This window comes from Pongo abelii, chromosome 9 (assembly GCF_028885655.2).
Source record: "Pongo abelii isolate AG06213 chromosome 9, NHGRI_mPonAbe1-v2.0_pri, whole genome shotgun sequence".
Classification (NCBI taxonomy): domain Eukaryota; kingdom Metazoa; phylum Chordata; class Mammalia; order Primates; family Hominidae; genus Pongo; species Pongo abelii.
This window is the reverse complement of record NC_071994.2, coordinates 41,369,320-41,390,267: the sequence shown is the minus strand read 5'-3', so window position 1 is coordinate 41,390,267 and position 20,948 is coordinate 41,369,320.

Genomic DNA, 20,948 nt, shown 5'->3' with positions numbered 1-20,948 from the left:
ACAGAAATCAATTTATCAAAATACAATTTGTAATTAAAAGGATGTGTATCAAAGGCCCTGTTACTGAATTAGTAACTTTTAAAAACAAAGTAGATGGAGTGGTTTAATAGTTATTCATTGCCAGCTTTTGTTGAACTTTGAGCCTTTGCTCTCAGCCTTTTGCTCTAACCCATTAGCGGTATTAATCATTGGGTTCTACATGGCAAGAAAAACCAGTTTTGAAAATTCTGCATACTTAAATGCATAATCAGAAAGCCAGAAATGTTAACAGTAAGAACTATCTGTAACACATTAAAAAACAAAACAGAAAAAAGCAAAGCAAAAACTCTCCAGTTCACCTTGCTCATTTGAGAGATGGAATGGGGGGTGAAAGTTAAAAAAAAAATAAGCACAATTTATTTCAAAGGGAAAAAATTGAAGTGGAGTTAAGAACAATATTCCTTATAAACACATTTGCATGTTGAGCTGGTATTTTAACAATGCTAACATTTACACATTTCTTTAAAAGTTGCTATGGTTTGACTGTGTCCCTACCCAAATCTCATCTCAAATTGCAACCCCTTCATGTCAAGGGAGGAATCTGGTGGGAGGCGATGGGATCATGGTGGCTGTTTCCCCTATGCTGCTGTCATGATAGTGAAGGTGTTCTCACATGATCTGATGGCTTAAAAGTTGCAGTTTCCTCTTTATTCTCTCTCTCTCTCCTGCCACCTTGTGAAGACATGCCTTGCTTCCCCTTTGCCTTCAGCCATGATTGTAAGTTTTCTAAGGTCTCCCCAGCCCTGCAGAACTATAAGTCAATTAAACCTCTTTCCTTTATAAATTATCCAATCTCAGGTAGTATCTTTATAGCGGTGTGAAAATGAACTAATACAAAATCACTGCTTTATTACTATATAACTGTTAAGAAAAAATCATAAATAAATGATAATATTGAGAAAGAAAGAAGTTGCAATATGAAATATAAGATGATGAATTATAACAATAATGCTTATGCCAGTTAATGGAACCAAAGTATGAGTATTAGACCAGGGGGTAATACATATGGGTTCTAATAAAAATTCTTCATTGACTGACCATGTGACTCCAGGAAAGTGACAGTCTCTCCCTGAATTCTCTTATTTGTAAAGTGAGCTCAATTTTTTGAAATCTCAAGTCTTTATAGCTTGAAAATGATGTAATTTTATCCAATAAAATCACTGAGTGCTAAGGTAAGGGCATTTATTGGTAAGTGCTGAAGTGAATGCACAGATTCTTGTAGCCATGTTCTCAAATTTCTTTAATCTACTTCAAGTAGAGAAACCCCATACAAGTAGTTGAGTAAATAAAGCCTCATAGAAGTGAACAAAGTAGATGATGATACCAGCTCTAATACTTGAATAAATCATGTACCATGCGGTCAGAGGGGAAGGAGCCAATATATGTCTTGTGAATCAGATTAATCTATGTATTTGCACATTTGCACATTTCAAAATTACCTTAAATACTGCCTACTTTTTGCTCCACTTTTATTTCTCTAAATAAGAAAACTATTCTTTAGATATGCATAAGATTTCTACTAAGATCATAAACAGAATCATATCATTGATCTTAATCTATATATTACAGGATGATAAATGTGAGGATTAGTACTTGATGAGAAAAAGAGCCACTTGATCCAAAGACCTCAGAAGCTATCAAGTCTGTAATATGTGAAGGTGATATTGCCTCTTCTTAAAACAAAACACAGAAGCTAAAATGTTGTCTATGAAGCCAATATTTTCAGATTGTCTGAGGCCATTTATATATTTTAGTCCAGAGTCATGATGCCATGTGGTCTCTGTGACCAACATAGCAGAAAATAAATGTCTATTTCTGAAAAATCAAATATCTGCCAACAATTCTTCTGAGCCTGAAAATCACACAACGAAGACGGAATAATAGCAGACAAGTATTTCACAAATTATTGCCAAATCCAATTGTAATTTGAAAAAAAGCTTAGCAAAAGTTTATTTTCTCCGCCTTTGGACATATTTTCCTGCTCATTCTCTCCTCTTACTGTCCCTAGACAATGCCAGACTGTTAAATTAATTCCCTCTGGTAAGAAATGTGTAAGCAAGTATAACACAGGAAATTGAGCATGAAGTCCCAGTGCTAATTAAATGCTATTGTTGCGTTTCATTTTCCTCAGTACATTAAAAAAAAAATTATATGTTTTTACCTCTAAGTGTTGGAAACATTACGAAAACCCATTTAAATTGAACATTAAGTTTCAATGCCTTCATTTAATTCTTGCTACACTATTAAACAATATGAAATGCATTTATGAGCAGAGGGAAAATTGGTTGGAGCAAGCACATTCTTTAATTTTTCTGTGTGTAACTTCAATGTTATCATTTAAACAATATTGCCACAACTATTCACTCATTTTGAGTAATTTGAACATATCTGAAAGTGAAAAATTGAACATTCCTTTAAGTTTTTGTTAATGGATTTAAAGTTTTCTCCAACTATTAAAGAGAATCATAGTTAAGAACATATTCTAAATGGCCCTGCCAGGCTTCCAATTCCATATACACATATTATGTGGACCTCATGAATGTAACTAAGACTAAACTTGTTGCTAATACGAACCCAGAAACCTTCACATGGCTCACAACAAGCACATTTATTTTGAGACGAAGCCAATAACTAATAATGACCATAACGTATTGAAGTAAGTTAACACACTTGCCACATTCTAATTTATCAAAAATTAGAGTAATCTGGGCAAATTTAGACAAATCAAGAAGGAACAGTTTCCATAATTCCAAACTTTTTTTTTCATTTTCTTTCTATGGGCCAGATGAAGAAAGCAGAATTTGTCTCCTTCTATTGGGAAGAGAACAGGAGAGTTTTCTCTGCTTAAGATTATCCATACCCTGGGCAGCAGAGCTTGGGATAATGATGGTCCTTATGAAGTAGATGAAAATTTGGTTAAGCAAGCAGAACTCTGCATCCAGAAAACACTTAGTCACAGGTCAGCACTGTTCAAGGCACATGCAACTGGAAAGTTGTGTCCTGTTTGTGCCCCCCCTATGTACCCTCCACACAGCTCTCTGGGTGACCACTATGAAACACAAATCTTGTCATACTGTTCATTTGCTTAAAACCCTTCAATATCACTCTTCCATTACTCTTAATAGTCAATGCAGGTTTTATATTTAATGTGTAGTATAAAAAATAAAATATATCCAACTCATTATTATGTTCTATTTTAAAATAAATTTATGTAAAAATGAAAAAATGAGACTGTTTTTAAAATGTCGCATAAATTACAATACAGACAGTACAAGACTTGGCAAAAATTGTGATGGTGGGATGTACCTGACTAAAATAGAAAAACATTGTTCTAGCATAAAGTCTAAACTCCTCAGTGGAGAAGACTTTCCATCCAGTTCATTATCCTTCTGGCATTATATTTTTTAGGACCCCATTCCCTGTCCCCTACATTCTACAAGCTTAACATACCTCTAGGAGTTTCCTGAAACTGCGAGACCGTTTATTTCTTTCTCATATATCTGAGGCTTTCGTGTAAGCTGAGTCCTTTGGAATGCCTGCTCATTGTTTGGAACTTTCTTCTCTCTCTCTCCCCTTCTGTCTCCTTTGGTAGGCAGTTGCACTAAAGTGCATTCTGCATACAATTTCTCATATTTTAATACTTGGTTTGAGTATTAGCTCTGATAGGATGACTTTCCATCCTCCACATTTCCCCAGCCTATAACATTGAGCAATTCTCCTGTACTTCCCTGTGTGCTCTGACCATTGCTGTCATAGTATTGCTATTGCACTGAACTCATTTTACATTCATCTCCTCTGCTACACTGTATCCCAAAACTCATCACTATTAATGATACATAATTCCAACCAATTATGTTGAACAAACTGTGTCCACTGCTAATTAGTAACCCACAAAATGCTTCTATTTTCCAGCTAATAAGAAAATTGTTAGATTTTTATCATTCTTGTGTTATTTTTGAAGGAAGAGTGGGCATTTATTTTACAATGCATACCTAGTGCATAAAATGATATTGTTATATTGTTTATGTTAATAATTTTATCTTTTTGACATATATCCACACATTCTTTGATACTCTTCATTTTAAGAAGTGGAACTTTAAATCCCCTCTCTTGAATATGAACTGAGCTCTCTTTTAAGAAATAGAATATGGTAGAATGGAATGTATGTTCCTTCCAAGATTAGGATATAAAAAGACTATGAATACGATCTTGGTTGTTCTCTTTCTCCTGTGTATCTCTCACTCCAGGACAAGACATACTATGAGACACACGCACCAAGGAAATCAAACCTCCTGCTATTAGCCATGATGTGAGCCTGAAAGTGGGTCCTCCAGACCTAGTCAAAATTATTGCACATCAGTGGACACCTTAGTTGAAGCTATGGGCAATACTCAGAGCCAAAATGACACATATAAGCTACATCTGTTCCCAGATTCTTCACCCATAAAAGCTTAGAGATAATAAGTGTGTATTGTTTTAAGCCTCTAATTTTAAAGAAAATTGTTACATATAAATAGATAATATCTGATATTTGACCTTGAGCACATTGCTCAATCTTGTTGAATGTGAGTTTCCTTGCATGTAAAATTAACATAATATTTTTAGAATTCTCCTAATAATAAAGAGCACTGTGTGACTTATCCAGTGAAGTGCTTGGCAATATAGAGACATTTAACACATGCTAGATATTTTCCCCCATCTCAAACGTCATGTGGCTTTTTTTTTTTTTTTGAAGGTGAAGAGCTGATTTTACAGCACACTGAAGTTCTTTTTTTTTCTTTTATTATTATTATTATACTTTAGGCTTTATGGTACATGTGCGCAATGTGCCGGTAAGTTACATATGTATACACGTGCCATGCTGGTGCGCTGCACCCACTAACTCGTCATCCAGCATTAGGTATATCTCACAATGCTATCCCTCCCCCCTCCCCCCACCCCACAACAGTCCCCAAAGTGTGATGTTCCCCTTCCTGTGTCCATGTGTTCTCATTGTTCAATTCTCACCTATGAGTGAGAATATGCGGTGTTTGGTTTTTTGTTCTTCTGATAGTTTACTGAGAATGATGATTTCCAATTTCATCCATGTCCCTACAAAGGACATGAACTCATCATTTTTTATGGCTGCATAGTATTCCATGGTGTATATGTGCCACATTTTCTTAATCCAGTCTATCATTATTGGACATTTGGGTTGGTTCCAAGTCTTTGCTATTGTGAATAATGCCGCAATAAACATACGTGTGCATGTGTCTTTATAGCAGTATGATTTATAGTCCTTTGGGTATATACCCAGTAATGGGATGGCTGGGTCGAATGGAATTTCTAGTTCTAGATCCCTGAGGAATCGCCACACTGACTTCCACAAGGGTTGAATTAGTTTACAGTCCCATCAACAGTGTAAAAGTGTTCCTATTTCTCCACATCCTCTCCAGCACCTGTTGTTTCCTGACTTTTTAATGATTGCCATTCTAACTGGTGTGAGATGGTATCTCATTGTGGTTTTGATTTGCATTTCTCTGATGGCCAGTGATGGTGAACATTTTTTCATGTGTTTTTTGGCTGCATAAATGTCTTCTTTTGAGAAATGTCTGTTCATGTCCTTCGCCCACTTTTTGATGGGGTTGTTTTTTTCTTGTAAATTTGTTGGAGTTCATTGTAGATTCTGGATATTAGCCCTTTGTCAGATGAGTAGGTTGCAAAAATTTTCTCCCATTTTGTAGGTTGCCTGTTCACTCTGATGGTAGTTTCCTTTGCTGTGCAGAGGCTCTTTAGTTTAATTAGATCCCATTTATCAATTTTGGCTTTTGTTGCCATTGCTTTTGGTGTTTTAGACATGAAGTCCTTGCCCATGCCTATGTCCTGAATGGTAATGCCTAGGTTTTCTTCTAGGGTTTTTATGGTTTTAGCTCTAATATTTAAGTCTTTAATCCATCTTGAATTGATTTTTGTATAAGGTGTAAGGAAGGGATCCAGTTTCAGCTTTCTACATATGGCTAGCCAGTTTTCCCAGCACCATTTATTAAATAGAGAATCCTTTCCCCATTTCTTGTTTTTCTCAGGTTGTGAAAGATCAGATAGTTGCAGATATGTGGCATTATTTCTGATGGCTCTGTTCTGTTCCATTGATCCATATCTCCGTTTTGGTACCAGTACCATGCTGTTTTGGTTACTGTAGCCTTGTAGTATAGTTTGAAGTCAGGTAGTGTGATGCCTCCAGCTTTGTTCTTTTGGCTTAGGATTGACTTGGTGATGCGGGCTCTTTTTTGGTTACATATGAACTTTAAAGTAGTTTTTTCCAGTTCTGTGAGGAAAGTCATTGGTAGCTTGATGGGGATGGCATTGAATCTGTAAATTACCTTGGGAAGGATGGCCATTTTCATGATATTGATTCTTCCTACCCATGAGCATGGAATGTTCTTCCATTTGTTTGTATCCTCTTTTATTTCATTGAGCAGTGGTTTGTAGTTCTCCTTGAAGAGGTCCTTCATGTCCCTTGTAAGTTGGATTCCTAGGTATTTTATTCTCTTTGAAGCAATTGTGAATGGGAGTTCACTCATGATTTGGCTCTCTGTTTGTCTGTTATTGATGTATAAGAATGCTTGTGATTTTTGTACATTGATTTTGTATCCTGAGACTTTGCTGAAGTTGCTTATCAGCTTAAGGAGATTTTGGGCTGAGACAATGGGGTTTTCTAGATATACCATCATGTCATCTGCAAACAGGGACAATTTGACTTCCTCTTTTCCTAATTGAATACCCTTTATTTCCTTCTCCTGCCGAATTGCCCTGGCCAGAACTTCCAACACTATGTTGAATAGAAGTGGTGAGAGAGGGCATCCCTGTCTTGTGCCAGTTTTCAAAGGGAATGCTTCCAGTTTTTGCCCATTCAGTATGATATTGGCTGTGGGTTTGTCATAGATAGCTCTTATTATTTTGAGATACGTCCCATCAATACCTAATTTATTGAGAGTTTTTAGCATGAAGGGTTGTTGAATTTTGTCAAAGGCCTTTTCTGCATCTATTGAGATAATCATGTGGTTTTTGTCTTTGGTTCTGTTTATATGCTGGATTACATTTATTGATTTGCGTATATTGAACCAGCCTTGCATCCCAGGGATGAAGCCCACTTGATCATGGTGGATAAGTTTTTTGATGTGCTGCTGGATTCAGTTTGCCAGTATTTTATTGAGGATTTTTGCATCAATGTTCATCAAGGATATTGGTCTAAAATTCTCTTTTTTTGTTGTGTCTCTGCCAGACTTTGGTATCAGGATGATGCTGGCCTCATAAAATGAGTTAGGGAGGATTCCCTCTTTTTCTATTGATTGGAATAGTTTCAGAAGGAATGGTACCAGCTCCTCCTTGTACCTCTGGTAGAATTCGGCTGTGAACCCATCTGTTCCTGGACTTTTTTTGGTTGGTAAGCTATTGATTATTGCCACAATTTCAGAGCCTGTTATTGCTCTATTCAGAGATTCAACTTCTTCCTGGTTTAGTCTTGGGAGGGTGTATGTGTTGAGGAATTTATCCATTTCTTCTAGATTTTCTAGTTTATTTGCGTAGAGGTGTTTGTAATATTCTCTGATGGTAGTTTGTATTTCTGTGGGATCGGTGGTGATATCCCCTTTATCACTTTTTATTGCATCTATTTGATTCTTCTCTCTTTTTTTCTTTATTAATCTTGCTAGCGGTCTATCAATTTTGTTGATCCTTTCAAAAAACCAGCTCCTGGATTCATTAATTTTTTGAAGTGTTTTTTGTGTCTCTATTTCCTTCAGTTCTGCTCTGATTTTAGTTATTTCTTGCCTTCTGCTAGCTTTTGAATGTGTTTGCTCTTGCTTTTCTAGTTCTTTCAATTGTGATGTTAGGGTGTCAATTTTGGATCTTTCCTGCTTTCTCTTGTGGGCATTTAGTGCTATAAATTTCCCTCTACACACTGCTTTGAATGCATCCCAGAGATTCTGGTATGTTGTGTCTTGGTTCTCGTTGGTTTCAAAGAACATCTTTATTTCTGCCTTCATTTCATTATGTACCCAGTAGTCATTCAGGAGCAGGTTGTTCAGTTTCCATGTAGTTGAGTGGTTTTGAGTGAGATTCTTAATCCTGAGTTCTAGCTTGATTGCACTGTGATCTGAGAGATAGTTTGTTATAATTTCTGTTCTTTTACATTTATTGAGGAGAGCTTTACTTCCAAGTATGTGGTCAATTTTGGAATAGGTGTGGTGTGGTGCTGAAAAAAATGTATATTCTGTTGATTTGGGATGGAGAGTTCTGTAGATGTCTATTAGGTCCACTTGGTGCAGAGCTGAGTTCAATTCCTGGGTATCCTTGTTGACTTTCTGTCTCGTTGATCTGTCTAATGTTGACAGTGGGGTGTTAAAGTCTCCCATTATTAATGTGTGGGAGTCTAAGTATCTTTGTAGGTCACTCATGACTTGCTTTATGAATCTGGGTGCTCCTGTATTGGGTGCATATATATTTAGGATAGTTAGGTCTTCTTGTTGAATTGATCCCTTTACCATTATGTAATGGCCTTCTTTGTCTCTTTTGATCTTTGCTGGTTTAAAGTCTGTTTTATCAGAGACTAGGATTGCAACCCCTGCCTTTTTTTGTTTTCCATTTGCTTGGTAGATCTTCCTCCATCCTTTTATTTTAAGCCTATGTGTGTCTCTGCATGTGAGATGGGTTTCCTGAATACAGCACACTGATGGGTCTTGAGTCTTTATCCAATTTGCCAGTCTGTGTCTTTTAATTGGAGCATTTAGTCCATTTACATTTAAAGTTAATATTGTTATGTGTGAATTTGATCCTGTCATTATGATGTTAGCTGGTTATTTTGCTCGTTGGTTGATGCAGTCTCTTCCTAGTCTCGATGGTCTTTACATTTTGGCATGATTTTGCAGTGGCTGGTACCAGTTGTGCCTTTCCATTTTTAGCGCTTCCTTCAGGAGCTCTTTTAAGGCAGGCCTGGTGGTGACAAAATCTCTCAGCATTTGCTTGTCTGTAAAGTATTTTATTTCTCCTTCACTTATGAAGCTTAGTTTGGCTGGATATGAAATTCTGGGTTGAAAATTCTTTTCTTTAAGAATGTTGAATATTGGTCCCCACTCTCTTCTGGCTTGTAGGGTTTCTGCCGAGAGATCCGCTGTTAGTCTGATGGGCTTCCCTTTGAGGGTAACCCGACCTTTCTCTCTGGCTGCCCTTAACATTTTTTCCTTCATGTCAACTTTGGTGAATCTGACAATTATGTGTCTTGGAGTTGCTCTTCTCGAGGAGTATCTTTGTGGCATTCTCTGTATTTCCTGAATCTGAATGTTGGCCTGCCTTGGTAGATTGGGGAAGTTCTCCTGGATAATACCCTGCAGAGTGTTTTCCAACTTGTTTCCATTCTCCCGTCACTTTCAGATACACCAATCAGACGTAGATTTGGTCTTTTCACATAGTCTCACATTTCTTGGAGGCTTTGTTCATTTCTTTTTATTCTTTTTTCTCTAAACTTCCCTTCTCGCTTCATTTCGTTCATTTCATCTTCCCCGGCTGATACCCTTTCTTCCATTTGATCGCATCGGCTCCTGAGGCTTCTGCATTCTTCACGTAGTTCTCAAGCCTTGGTTTTCAGCTCCATCAGCTCCTTTAAGCACTTCTCTGTATTGGTTATTCTAGTTATACATTCTTCTAAATTTTTTTCAAAGTTTTCAACTTCTTTGCCTTTGGTTTGAATATCCTCCCGTAGCTCGGAGTAATTTGATCGTCTGAAGCCTTCTTCTCTCAGCTCGTCAAAGTCATTCTCCATCCAGCTTTGTTCCATTGCTGGTGAGGAACTGCGTTCCTTTGGAGGAGGAGAGGTACTCTGCTTTTTAGAGTTTCCAGTTTTTCTGCTCTGTTTGTTCCCCATCTTTGTGGTTTTATCTACTTTTGGTCTTTGATGATGGTGATGTACAGATGGGTTTTTGGTGTGGATGTCATTTCTGTTAGTTTTCCTTCTAACAGACAGGACCTTCAGCTGCAGGTCTGTTGGAGTACCTGGCCGGCCGTGTGAGGTGTCAGTCTGCCCCTGCTGGGGGGTGCCTCCCAGTTAGGCTGCTCGGGGTTCAGGGGTCAGGGACCCACTTGAGGAGGCAGTCTGCCCATTCTCAGATCTCCAACTGGGTGTGCTGGGAAAACCACTGCTCTCCTCAAAGCTGTCAGACAGGGACATTTAAGTCTGCAGAGGTTACTGCTGTCTTTTTGTTTGTCTGTGCCCTGCCCCCAGAGGTGGAGCCTACAGCGGCAGGCAGGCCTCCTTGAGCTGTGGTGGGCTCCACCCAGTTCAAGCTTCCAGGCTGCTTTGTTTACCTAAGCGAGCCTGGGCAATGGCGGGCCCCTCTCCCCCAGCCTCGCTGCTGACTTGCTGTTTGATCTCAGACTGCTGTGCTAGCAAACAGCGAGACTCCGTGGGCGTAGGACCCTCTGAGCCAGGTGCGGGCTAATCTCCTGGGGCACCGTTTCCTAAGCACGTGGGAAAAGCACAGTATTCGGGTGGGAGTGGCCCAATTTTCCAGGTGCTGTCTGTCCCCCCTGGAAAGGGAACTCCCTGACCCCTTGCACTTCCCGAGTGAGGCAATGCCTCGCCCCTGCTTCAGCTGGCGCACGGTGCACTCACCCACTGACCTGCGCCCACTGTCTGGCACTCCCTAGTGAGATGAACACGGTACCTCAGATGGAAATGCAGAAATCACCCGTCTTCTGTGTCGCTCACACTGGGAGCTGTAGACCGGAGCCGCTCCTATTCGGCCATCTTGGCTCCTCCCCCGGTTTATTCTTTTTAAATATAGTTGTTATGAATTAAAGACCCATATGAATATGGTGCTGTGCTGGGCATTATACAAAACAAGGATAGCTGAGACTCTTACATTGGAAGAAGTATCATCCTCATTAACAATTTGATTTTGTTTCTCACATAAGAAGTCCATTGAAAAATAATGTCTCTTATGGTAAAGCATAAAGACAGTATTTTTTTCATGTATACTTTTTTTTTTTTTTTGAGCTGGAGTGTTGCTTTGCGTCCTAGGCTGGGGTGCAGTAGTGCGACCTCTGCTCACTGCAATCTCCACCTCCCGGGCTCAAGCAATTCTCCTGCCTCAGCCTCCTGAGTAGCTAGGACTACAGGCACCCGCCACCATTCCTGGGTATTTGTATTTTTGGTAGAGATAGGGTTTCACCATGTTGGCTGGGCTGGTTTTGAACTCCTGACCTCAAATTATCCACCTGCCTCGGCCTCCCAAAGTGCTGGGTTACAGGCATGAGCCACCACACCCAGCCTTCATATATACATTTTGAAAAAATTTACAACCTTATTACATAAATGGCCATGCATGTTGTAGTAACATACTAGACAAGGGTTTCAGGGATGACTCCCACCCACCCATAATCAAAATGTTTAACAAAGTCTATAATCTTCACCAGAAAACCCTCAGCTAAGGAATGTAATTAAGGCCTTTCCCCCTTTAAAATGTAAAATATCTTGGAAAAAAGAAAGCACTTTCTAATGATTATTATACTAAAATATATTTGCTCCTTTATAGGTCTCAAACTGTGGTCCACAAACATCCTGACTCTTAATCATCATGTGTGTGTTTGTAGGGGATATTCTTTGTTAAAAATAAAAATTCCTGGGATCCACATAATTCTTATATTCATTTATAATTCTGTCAATGTTTGAGAAATTTCATTAGGGAAAAAAAGTCCTAATTACATACATTTGAGAACATTGATTTACACTGGTATTTAATCTTATCTGCATATGAACGTCTCAATGACTTTAAAAGCTCCTCAGGTAACATAACTCTTCAGCCACAAATAAAAACTACTAATGTAGACCTTGCAACCTGACTCATTTTGATCATTTGCATTACACATTTGGTCCTGGAATATATTTGACATTGTACCCTCTCAACTTAGAACACGACCTGTGCTGAAGAGTACAGCATCTTGAAAGTAGAGACACAGACACTATAAGCTTTTACCAGAAGGGAGTAGTCAGAGAGAAAGCTTCCAATTAGTGAAGGTTACTAAAATGATCTAGACTGGTTTTGTGGAAATTACTGATGAGTAAAATACCAGAGAGGGGAAAGGACACCAGACAAAAGAGAAAATTGAATGACTTGAAACTATAAATATAAACACATAAATAAACAACTTCATGATTTATAATGAGTCTTACTTTCTACAAGAAAAGCAAACACTTTAAGTCACTTAAATCAATGGCAGAAAACAAAACTTTTCAAGTATTTCCTGATAGGAAACATGGTTGGTGATATTTCTTTCTAAAAATTCCAGGAAGACAGGCCTTAAAGCCAACATATTTTCCCTAAAGTCAAACATGAACAACCTCACATTGTCGTCCTAAATATAGACCCCTTATAGCTTGTCATCCAATGCCTCCACAACATAGCATCAACCTCTCTTCCCAGAATCCCATCCCATCATGCTCCCTGATGTATCCAATATTCTAAGCTATACTGAGTTCATTCTTTCTATGTCTTAAATTTCTTGGCTCTGCACATTTGCTCACACTGACAATGATGTGCTTATTTTTCAAAATACAAATCAAATGTGAAATCCTACTTGGTGACTTGATGACTTTGTATTTCTCTCCTCTTGGAAGGAAATCTACCAACCTGTGAAACTGTGGAGCACTTATTTAGATTTCTTTTTAACTCTATTATGTTCTACCTTGCATTATCTGTGCACATGTTTAAATATCTAATAAAATAAAGGCAGTATTTCTTGGTAATTCTATTTTCCCCCATCCCCTTTGGCAACTAGAACAAGAAACAGTCTGAAATAATTAAATTGTTTTTATATCCTGTCATATATCTTTTAGCTGCAGCCTGATTTCTTTTCAAACAGCAACTTTCCTAGTACTCTTCTAAATTTGTCACCTGCATTAAAGACCTGGTTTTGAATTTATCCAATGTTCTTTCTCATAGCTAGGCAGGAAAGAGCCAAAATATTCTGACAAAGTCCTTGAATTTAAAATTCCTGTCTTCAATTCTTCAAAAACACTGGCTCGGCACGGTGGTTCATGCCGGTAATCCCAGCACTTTGTGAGGCCAAGGAGGGCAGATCACCTGAGGTCAGAAGTTTGAAGCCAGCCTGGCCAACATGGCGAAAACTCTTCTCTACCAAAAATACAAAAATTAGCCAGGCATGGTGATGGGCTCTGTAATCCCAGCTACTCCAGAGGCTGAGGCAGGAGAACGGCTTTAATCCAGGAGGCTGAGTTTGCGTAAGCCAAGATCGCACCACTGCACTCCAGCCTGGGCAATAGAGTGAGATTTCTTCTCAACAAAAGAAAAAGAAATATGGTTCAAAAACACAGAGCAAAGTTTTATATTATAAAAAATTCTTTTTTCATTTCAAAGCCTAACTTTCTCTTTCTTTAGTATAACATCTCTATATTGCTGGTTTTATTACTAGAGAGAATAATATAGAATCCCACCCACGCTTTTTCATATTTTAACAGCTTTCTATGCCATAGCTGTGATAATGGGCAGGTTGCTGAGCCTGCTGGTCACCTACTTATCTCTCTAAGAGCTTACCTTCACAAAGCTCTGAAAAAGTGGTTAGTGCTCTTCAGTGGAACCTACTTAGTCATAACCAAAGAATATTTGCTTTTGCACACTTGGAAGGTGGAATGTTCAGATAATGGATATTACGTACAAATAGTAAGTCTCATAGTGGCATTAACATTTTTAAAACACTTACATCTGTTTTTACATTGTGTTATTCAGTCCTTTATAAATGTGCCTTCCCTCTTGAGAGACACTTATTTGCCCTTGAATACACAATAGTTTTATTTAGTGTTAGAACAGCTCAGAGGAGTGGGTAGCTCCCCTCTGTAGGCAGGTCCTCCTGTGGAGTGTTCAGCTCTCTGCAGAGAGGAGACCCTGGAGAGGAGAGCTCCTCTCTGCAGGGAGGTTGTGGGGACAGTTCTGCTGGTCTCTGAAGCTCTCAGTAGAGAGGATAGCTCCTTTCTGCTCACTGATTGTCTCTGCAGCTCTAAGCGGAGAAGGTACTCCTCTCTGCAGCTGGTCTTCCATTCCCAGTGTCTCTCTGCCATCTTCCTCTTCTGGCTGTCCTCTGCCCTGATCTAGCTGAGCCCAGGGCTTTTATGGACCTCAGAGGGGAGGAAGCGTGCACACACACACACACACACACACACACACACACACAACAACAACAAAAAATCTCTTTTGTTTTTTTGAGACAGAGTCTCACTATTGGCAGGCTGGAGTGCAGTGGCACGATCTTGGATTACTGCAACCTCTGCCTCCCGGATTCAAGCAATTCTCCTGCCTCAGGCTCCCAAGTAGCTGGGACTACAGGTGCATGCCACCACCCTCGACTAATTTTTGTATTTTTAGTAGAGACAGGGTTTCACCATGTTGGCCAGGATGGTCTCGATCTCCACCTCATGATCCACCCACCTCAGCCTCCCAAACTGCTGGGATTACAGGCACGAGCCACTGTGCCCAGTCAAAGAAAACTCAGAGGCATCTAGAGAGAGAAGGGTCAAGTCTCAGACACAGGAAATTTCATCAGGCTAGCAGGAGACCTCTCAGCAGAAATCTTACAAATCAGAAAAGATTGAGGGCATATTTTCAGCATCATCAAATAAAAGACATTCCAAATAAGAATTTCATATTCTGAGAAACTAAGCTTCATAAGTGAAGGAGAAGTAAAATCCACCTCAGACAAGCAAACACTAAGGGAATGCATGTTAAGTAGACTACCTTACAAGAGGTCCTTAAGGGAGTGCTAAACATGGAACCAAAAGAATGACACCTGCTACCAATAATATACTTAAACACATAGCTCACAGTCACTAAAAAGAAGTCACAAAATGAAGCTTATAGAAGAACCACCTAGTAACACGATAATAGGATCAAAATCTTATGTATCACTACTAACTCAGAATGCAAATGGGCTAAACATCCCACTTAAAAGAGACAAAGTGGCAAGCTGACAAAACCTAACCACATGCTGTCTTTAAGAGAGCCTTCTCACATATAACAAAACCAACAGGCTCAAAGTAAAGGGTTGGAGTAAGAGCTACTATGCAAATGGAAAACATAAAAGAGCAGCAGTTGCCATTCTTATATCGATAAAACAAATTTAAACCAATAAAAATTAAGAAGGATGAAGAAAGACATTACATAATGATAAAGGGTTCAATGCAACAAGAGAACTTAAGAATCCTAAATATATATATGCCCAACATTTGAGTACCTAGATTCATAAAATAAGTTCTTGGCCTATGAAAAGACTTAGAGAACCACACAATAATAGTGAGAGACTTCAACACCACACTGACATTGTTATACAGATTATCAAGGCATGAAACTAACAAAAAAATTCTGAACATAAACTCGAGACTTGACTAATTGAACCAAATAGATATCTACAGAACAGTCCACTGAATAACCACAGGATACACATTCTTCTCATCTACATATGGAATATATTGTAAGATCAACCAAATGCTTGGTCATAAAGCAAATCTTAATAAATTAAAAAAATAAAAGCATACCACGAACACACTCAGATCACAGTAAAATAAAAATAGAAATCAATATCAAGAAGATCTCTCAAAACTACACAAATTCACGAAAAGTAAACAATTTGTTTCTGAGCAACTCATGAGTGATAACTGAAATTGACAAAAATAAAAAATATTCTTTGAAATTAATGAAAACAGAGAAACAACCCACCAAAATCTCAAAGCAGTGTTATGGAAAGGTTATAGTGCTAAATGCCTTCCCCAAGAAATTAGAAAAATTTCAAATTAAGCATCTAAAATTACACCTGAAGGAACTAGAATAATCAATAACAAACCATTTCTCAAGCCACCAGAAGAAAGGAAATAACTAAAATTAGAGAACCTAATAAAATTGAGATGCATCAATCCATACAAAATATCAATGAAACCAAGTGTTGGTTCTTTGAACAAACAAACAAGATTGATAGATCATTAACTAGATTAACAAAGAAGAAAAAAGTGAAGATCCAAATAAGTACAAACAGAAATGTTAAAGATAACATTACAATTGATCCCACGGAAATACAAAAGATCCTCAGAGAATACCATAAACAATCCTATGCACACAAATCAGAAAGTCTAGAGGAAACAGATAAATTCTTGAAAAAACACAATCTCTCAAGATTGAATCAGGAAGAGATTGAAACCCTGGATAGACCAATATCGAGCTCTGAAATTTAATCAGTAATAAAACAGACACAAAAACAAAACAGAAAAAAAATAAATAAATAAAAAACCTGCTAACCAAAAGAAAGCTCTGGACCAGGGGCATTCACAGCTCAATTCTACCAGGCATAGAAATAAGAACTGGTACCAATCCTACTGAAGCTATTTCAAAAAATGGAGGTGGAGGGGCACCTCCCTAAACTCATTGTTGGATGCTGGTATCATCCTGATACCAAAATCTGACAGAGACACACACACAAAAAAAACTCCAGGCCAATACCTTTGATGAAGATAGACACAAAAATCCTCAACAAAATAGTAGCAAACTGAATCCAGCAGCACATGTAAAAGTTAGTACACCATGATCCAGTAGGCTTTATTCATCAGATGCAAAACTGGTTTAATATATGCAAATCAATAAATGTCCTTGAGCACATGAACAATTAAATATAAAAACTTATAATTATCTCACTCAATATAGAAAAAGCTTTTAATAAAATCCAACAGCCATAATTACAAAAACCCTCAACGAACTGGGCATTGAAGGACTATACCTCAAAGGGGGAAGAGTGATGTATGACAAACCCACAGACAAATTCATACTGAATGAGAAAAAGCTGGAATTATTCCTGTTGAGAACTGGAACAAGACAATGATTTCTGCTCTCACTGCTCCTGTTCAACATATTACTGGAAGTCCTAGCCAGAGCAATCAGGCAAGAGAAAGAAATGAAAGGCATTCAAATGGAAAAGAGAAGCCAAACTCTTTCTCTTCACTGGCAATTTGATTCTATACCTAGAAAAGTCTAAAGACTCCGCCAAAGGGCTACTAGAACTGGTTAACATTTTTAGTAAATTTTCAGGATACAAAATCAATGTACAAAAATAAATAGCATTTCTATACATCAATAACAAGGCTGAGAGTCAAATCAAGATCACAATCCCATTTACAATAGCCACAAAGGAAAGAAAATATCTGGGAAGAGAGTTAACCAAGGAGGTAAAAGATCTCCACAAGGAGAACTACAAAACACTGCTAAGAGTAATCAGAGATGACACAAACAAATGGAAAAACATCTCATGCTCATGGATTAGAAGAATCAATATCATTAAAATGGTCATATTGCCCAAAACAATTTACATATTAAATGCTATTCCTATCAAACCACCAATGCCATTCTTCACAGAACTAGAAAAAACTATTCTGAAATTCATGTGTAAACAGAAAAGAGCCTGAAGAGCCAAAGCAATTCTAAGCAAAAAGAACAAAGTCAGAGGCATCACACTATCCAACTTCAAACTAAATTATAAGGCTATAGTAACCAAAACAGCATGGTACTGATACAAAACCAGATACATAGACCAATGGAACAGAATGTAAAACACAGCAATAAATCCTCACACTTATAACCATCTGATCTTCAACAAGGCTAACAAAAATAAGCAATGGAGAAAGGATTCCCTATTTAATAAATGATGCTGTGGTAACTGGGTAGCTATATGCAAAATAATGAAACTGGACTTCTATCTTTCACCATATACAAAAATTAACTTAAGATAGATTCAATATTTAAATGTAAGATCTCAAACTATAAAAATCCCAGAAGAAACCTAGGAAACACCATTCTTGACATCAGCCTTGGGAAAGAATTGATGGTGAAATCCCAAAGGTAATTTCAACAAAAACAAAAATTGACAAGTGGAAACTAATTGAATTAAAGAGCTTCTGCATAGAAAAAGAAACAGTCAACAGAGTAAACAGACAACTTACAGAATGGGAGAAAATATTTGCTATGAATCCGAGAAAGGTCTAATATCCAGAATGTATAAGGAATTAAGCAAATCAACAAGCAAGAAACAAACAATACCATCAAAAATGGGCAAAGGACAGGAACAGACTCTTCTCAAGACATAGAAATGGCAAACAAACATGAAAAAATGCTCATCACTAATCATCAGAGAAATGCAAATCCAAACCACAATGAGTTACAATCTCACACCAGTCAGAATGGCTAATAAAAGGTCAAAAAACAACAGATGCTGGTGAGTCTTCAGAGAAAAGGGACCACTTACACACTGTTGGTGGGAATGTCAATTCATTCAGCCACTGTGGAAAGCAGTTTGCAGATTACTCCAAGAAGTAAAAGGAGATATACCATTTGACCCAGCAATCTCATTACTGGGTATATACCCAAAGGAAAATAGATCATTATACTAAAAAGACACAGAGTCATACGTTTATCTTTGCACTATTCATGATAGCAAAGACATGGAATAAACTCAGGTGCCCACCAATGGTGAACTGGCTTTAAAAAACTTGCTATATATACCCCACGGAATACTATACAGCCATACAATGAAATCACTTCTTTTGCAGCAATGTGGATGAAACTGGAGACCATAATCCTAAGCAAATTAACACAGGAACCGAAAACCCAACACCATGTGTTTCTACTTATAAGTAGGACTAAATCTTGAGCACCCACAGGCATAAACATGGGAACAACAGATACTGAAAACTGCTAGAGGTTGGGGGGTAATGGGTTAAAAAACTACCTATTGGGTACATTGTTCACTACCTGAGAGCAATATACTTATGTAACAAACCTGCACATGTACCCCCTGCATCTAAAATAAAAGTTGAAAAAAATTTATTTTAATGAAAATAATACAAATAGATATGACAAATAGATTTTGTGGTTAATATAAAACAAAATTGTAACATTGCAAACAATAAAGAAATGAAAGTGAAATTTTATATATATCAGAGACATTGAACATTGTGCCATGAAATCTTTTATAAGTGTACATTACATCCTGAGACTTGCACCACCTACAAGGATCTCCTCCAGAGAACACAAAATATTATTAAAAATGCATCTTTTAAGAATCCTAATTATAAAATCATCATCATCATCATCAAAGAAATAATTCTCTAGCTTTGCCTAGTTAAGACTACATCATGATTAACAGATAGTAATATCTCCAGTCTCTTGGTCTTATTATAAACATATTACGTTTCAAGCAATTGCAGCTTGAAACAAACCATTGTGATTACTCAACATTGTTTGCTCTACTTCCGTGCTCACGAATCCAAATGTAAACATAACTGAGTATCCAATGCAGCAGAGACCCCCAACCCCCAGGCCATGGAAATGGTACTGGTCCATGGCCTGTTAGGAACCTGGCCTTACAGCAGGAGGTGAGCTGTGGGAGAGTATTACTGCCTGAGCTTTGCCTCCTGTCAGATCAGCCATGGCATTAGATTCTCATAGGAATGCAAACTCTATGGTGAACTACGCATGTGTGGAATCTAGGTTGCATACTCCTTATGAGAATCTAATGCCTGATGATCTGGGATGCAGCAGTTTCAGCCCAAAACCATCTCTCCTCCTGCTATGTCTGTGGAAAAAAATGTGTTCCAGGAAATCGGTCCCTGGTGCCAAAAAGGTTGAGAACCACTACATACAGGTTTTCCTTCAACAAACGAATGTGCTAGTCTCATTGAATATTCTGGTGCATATACATTGAATATTCTGGTGCATAAACATATTTTCATGTTTAGATTAATAACATGATATTTTCCTTCAATTAGTGTTTTCTTTTTTTTTTTTTTTTTTTTTTTTTTACTTTGGGAGATCATGGACAACCTAATATATTTTATACACACAACAATGTATTAGATGACCAGCAAATGCACCTACAGAAAATGCATAAATAATTGGGGAGAACTTCAAGATCCCTCAGAAATGTATACAAAGATACTAATTTACAATGACTCCCAAAAAATTAGAGATTCCAAAAGAAAATTCCGGAATCGTGTCTGTCCAGTAAATTTTATTTATTTTAATGGAACATTGTAAAATTCCTAACGTTCTTTTAGGCATGGCTAATCTCAAAATTCAAGACTTTACGAAATAAAAGAGTGAAATGGGGGAGACAAAAAAGATACGAGTTTAGATATTTCTGATTCTAGAGGTTTATCGTCTCTCTAAAGAGAGAAAATAAACTACTTTTTTAATACTAAGGTTTGTTTTCTACTTAAGCTGTAGCTCAACAGTGACCAACCTGAAAGACCAGCCATGCTATTGATATGGTCTGTAAAATTGTTTTCTCTGCACTCCCCTTTCTTATTATCAAAGAATAATGCATGGAAAAATCTGTACAAAATGGCATATGGGTCAGAGCCAAAACAAATCTCAAGTCTCAAATATTTAGCCTATACAGGCTTTTTTTCTAGGGACTCTGTTCAACTAGCTGCTTCTAAACTTTCTTTTAGCTTGGCCTTTGCTGGAGATTTACTCAGGAGCAGCTCATGGCACTAAGTGCAGGAGGCACTGGTTTGAGGCTCTGAGCCCCTGGATTTTAAAACTGGCACTGCCTGCTGGGCACGGAGGCTCAGGCCTGTAATCCCAGCACTTTGGGAGGCTGAGGTGAGCGGATCACGTGAGGTCGAGAGTTCCAGACCAGCCTGACCAACATGGAGAAACCCCATCTCTACTTAAAAAATACAAAATTAGCTAGGTGTGGTTACACATGCCTGTATTCCCAGCTAGTCAGGAGGCTGGGGCAGGAGAATCACTTGAACCCGGGAGGCAGAGGTTGCAGTGAGCCAAGATCATGCCATTGCACTCCAGCCTGGGCAACAAGAGCAAAAC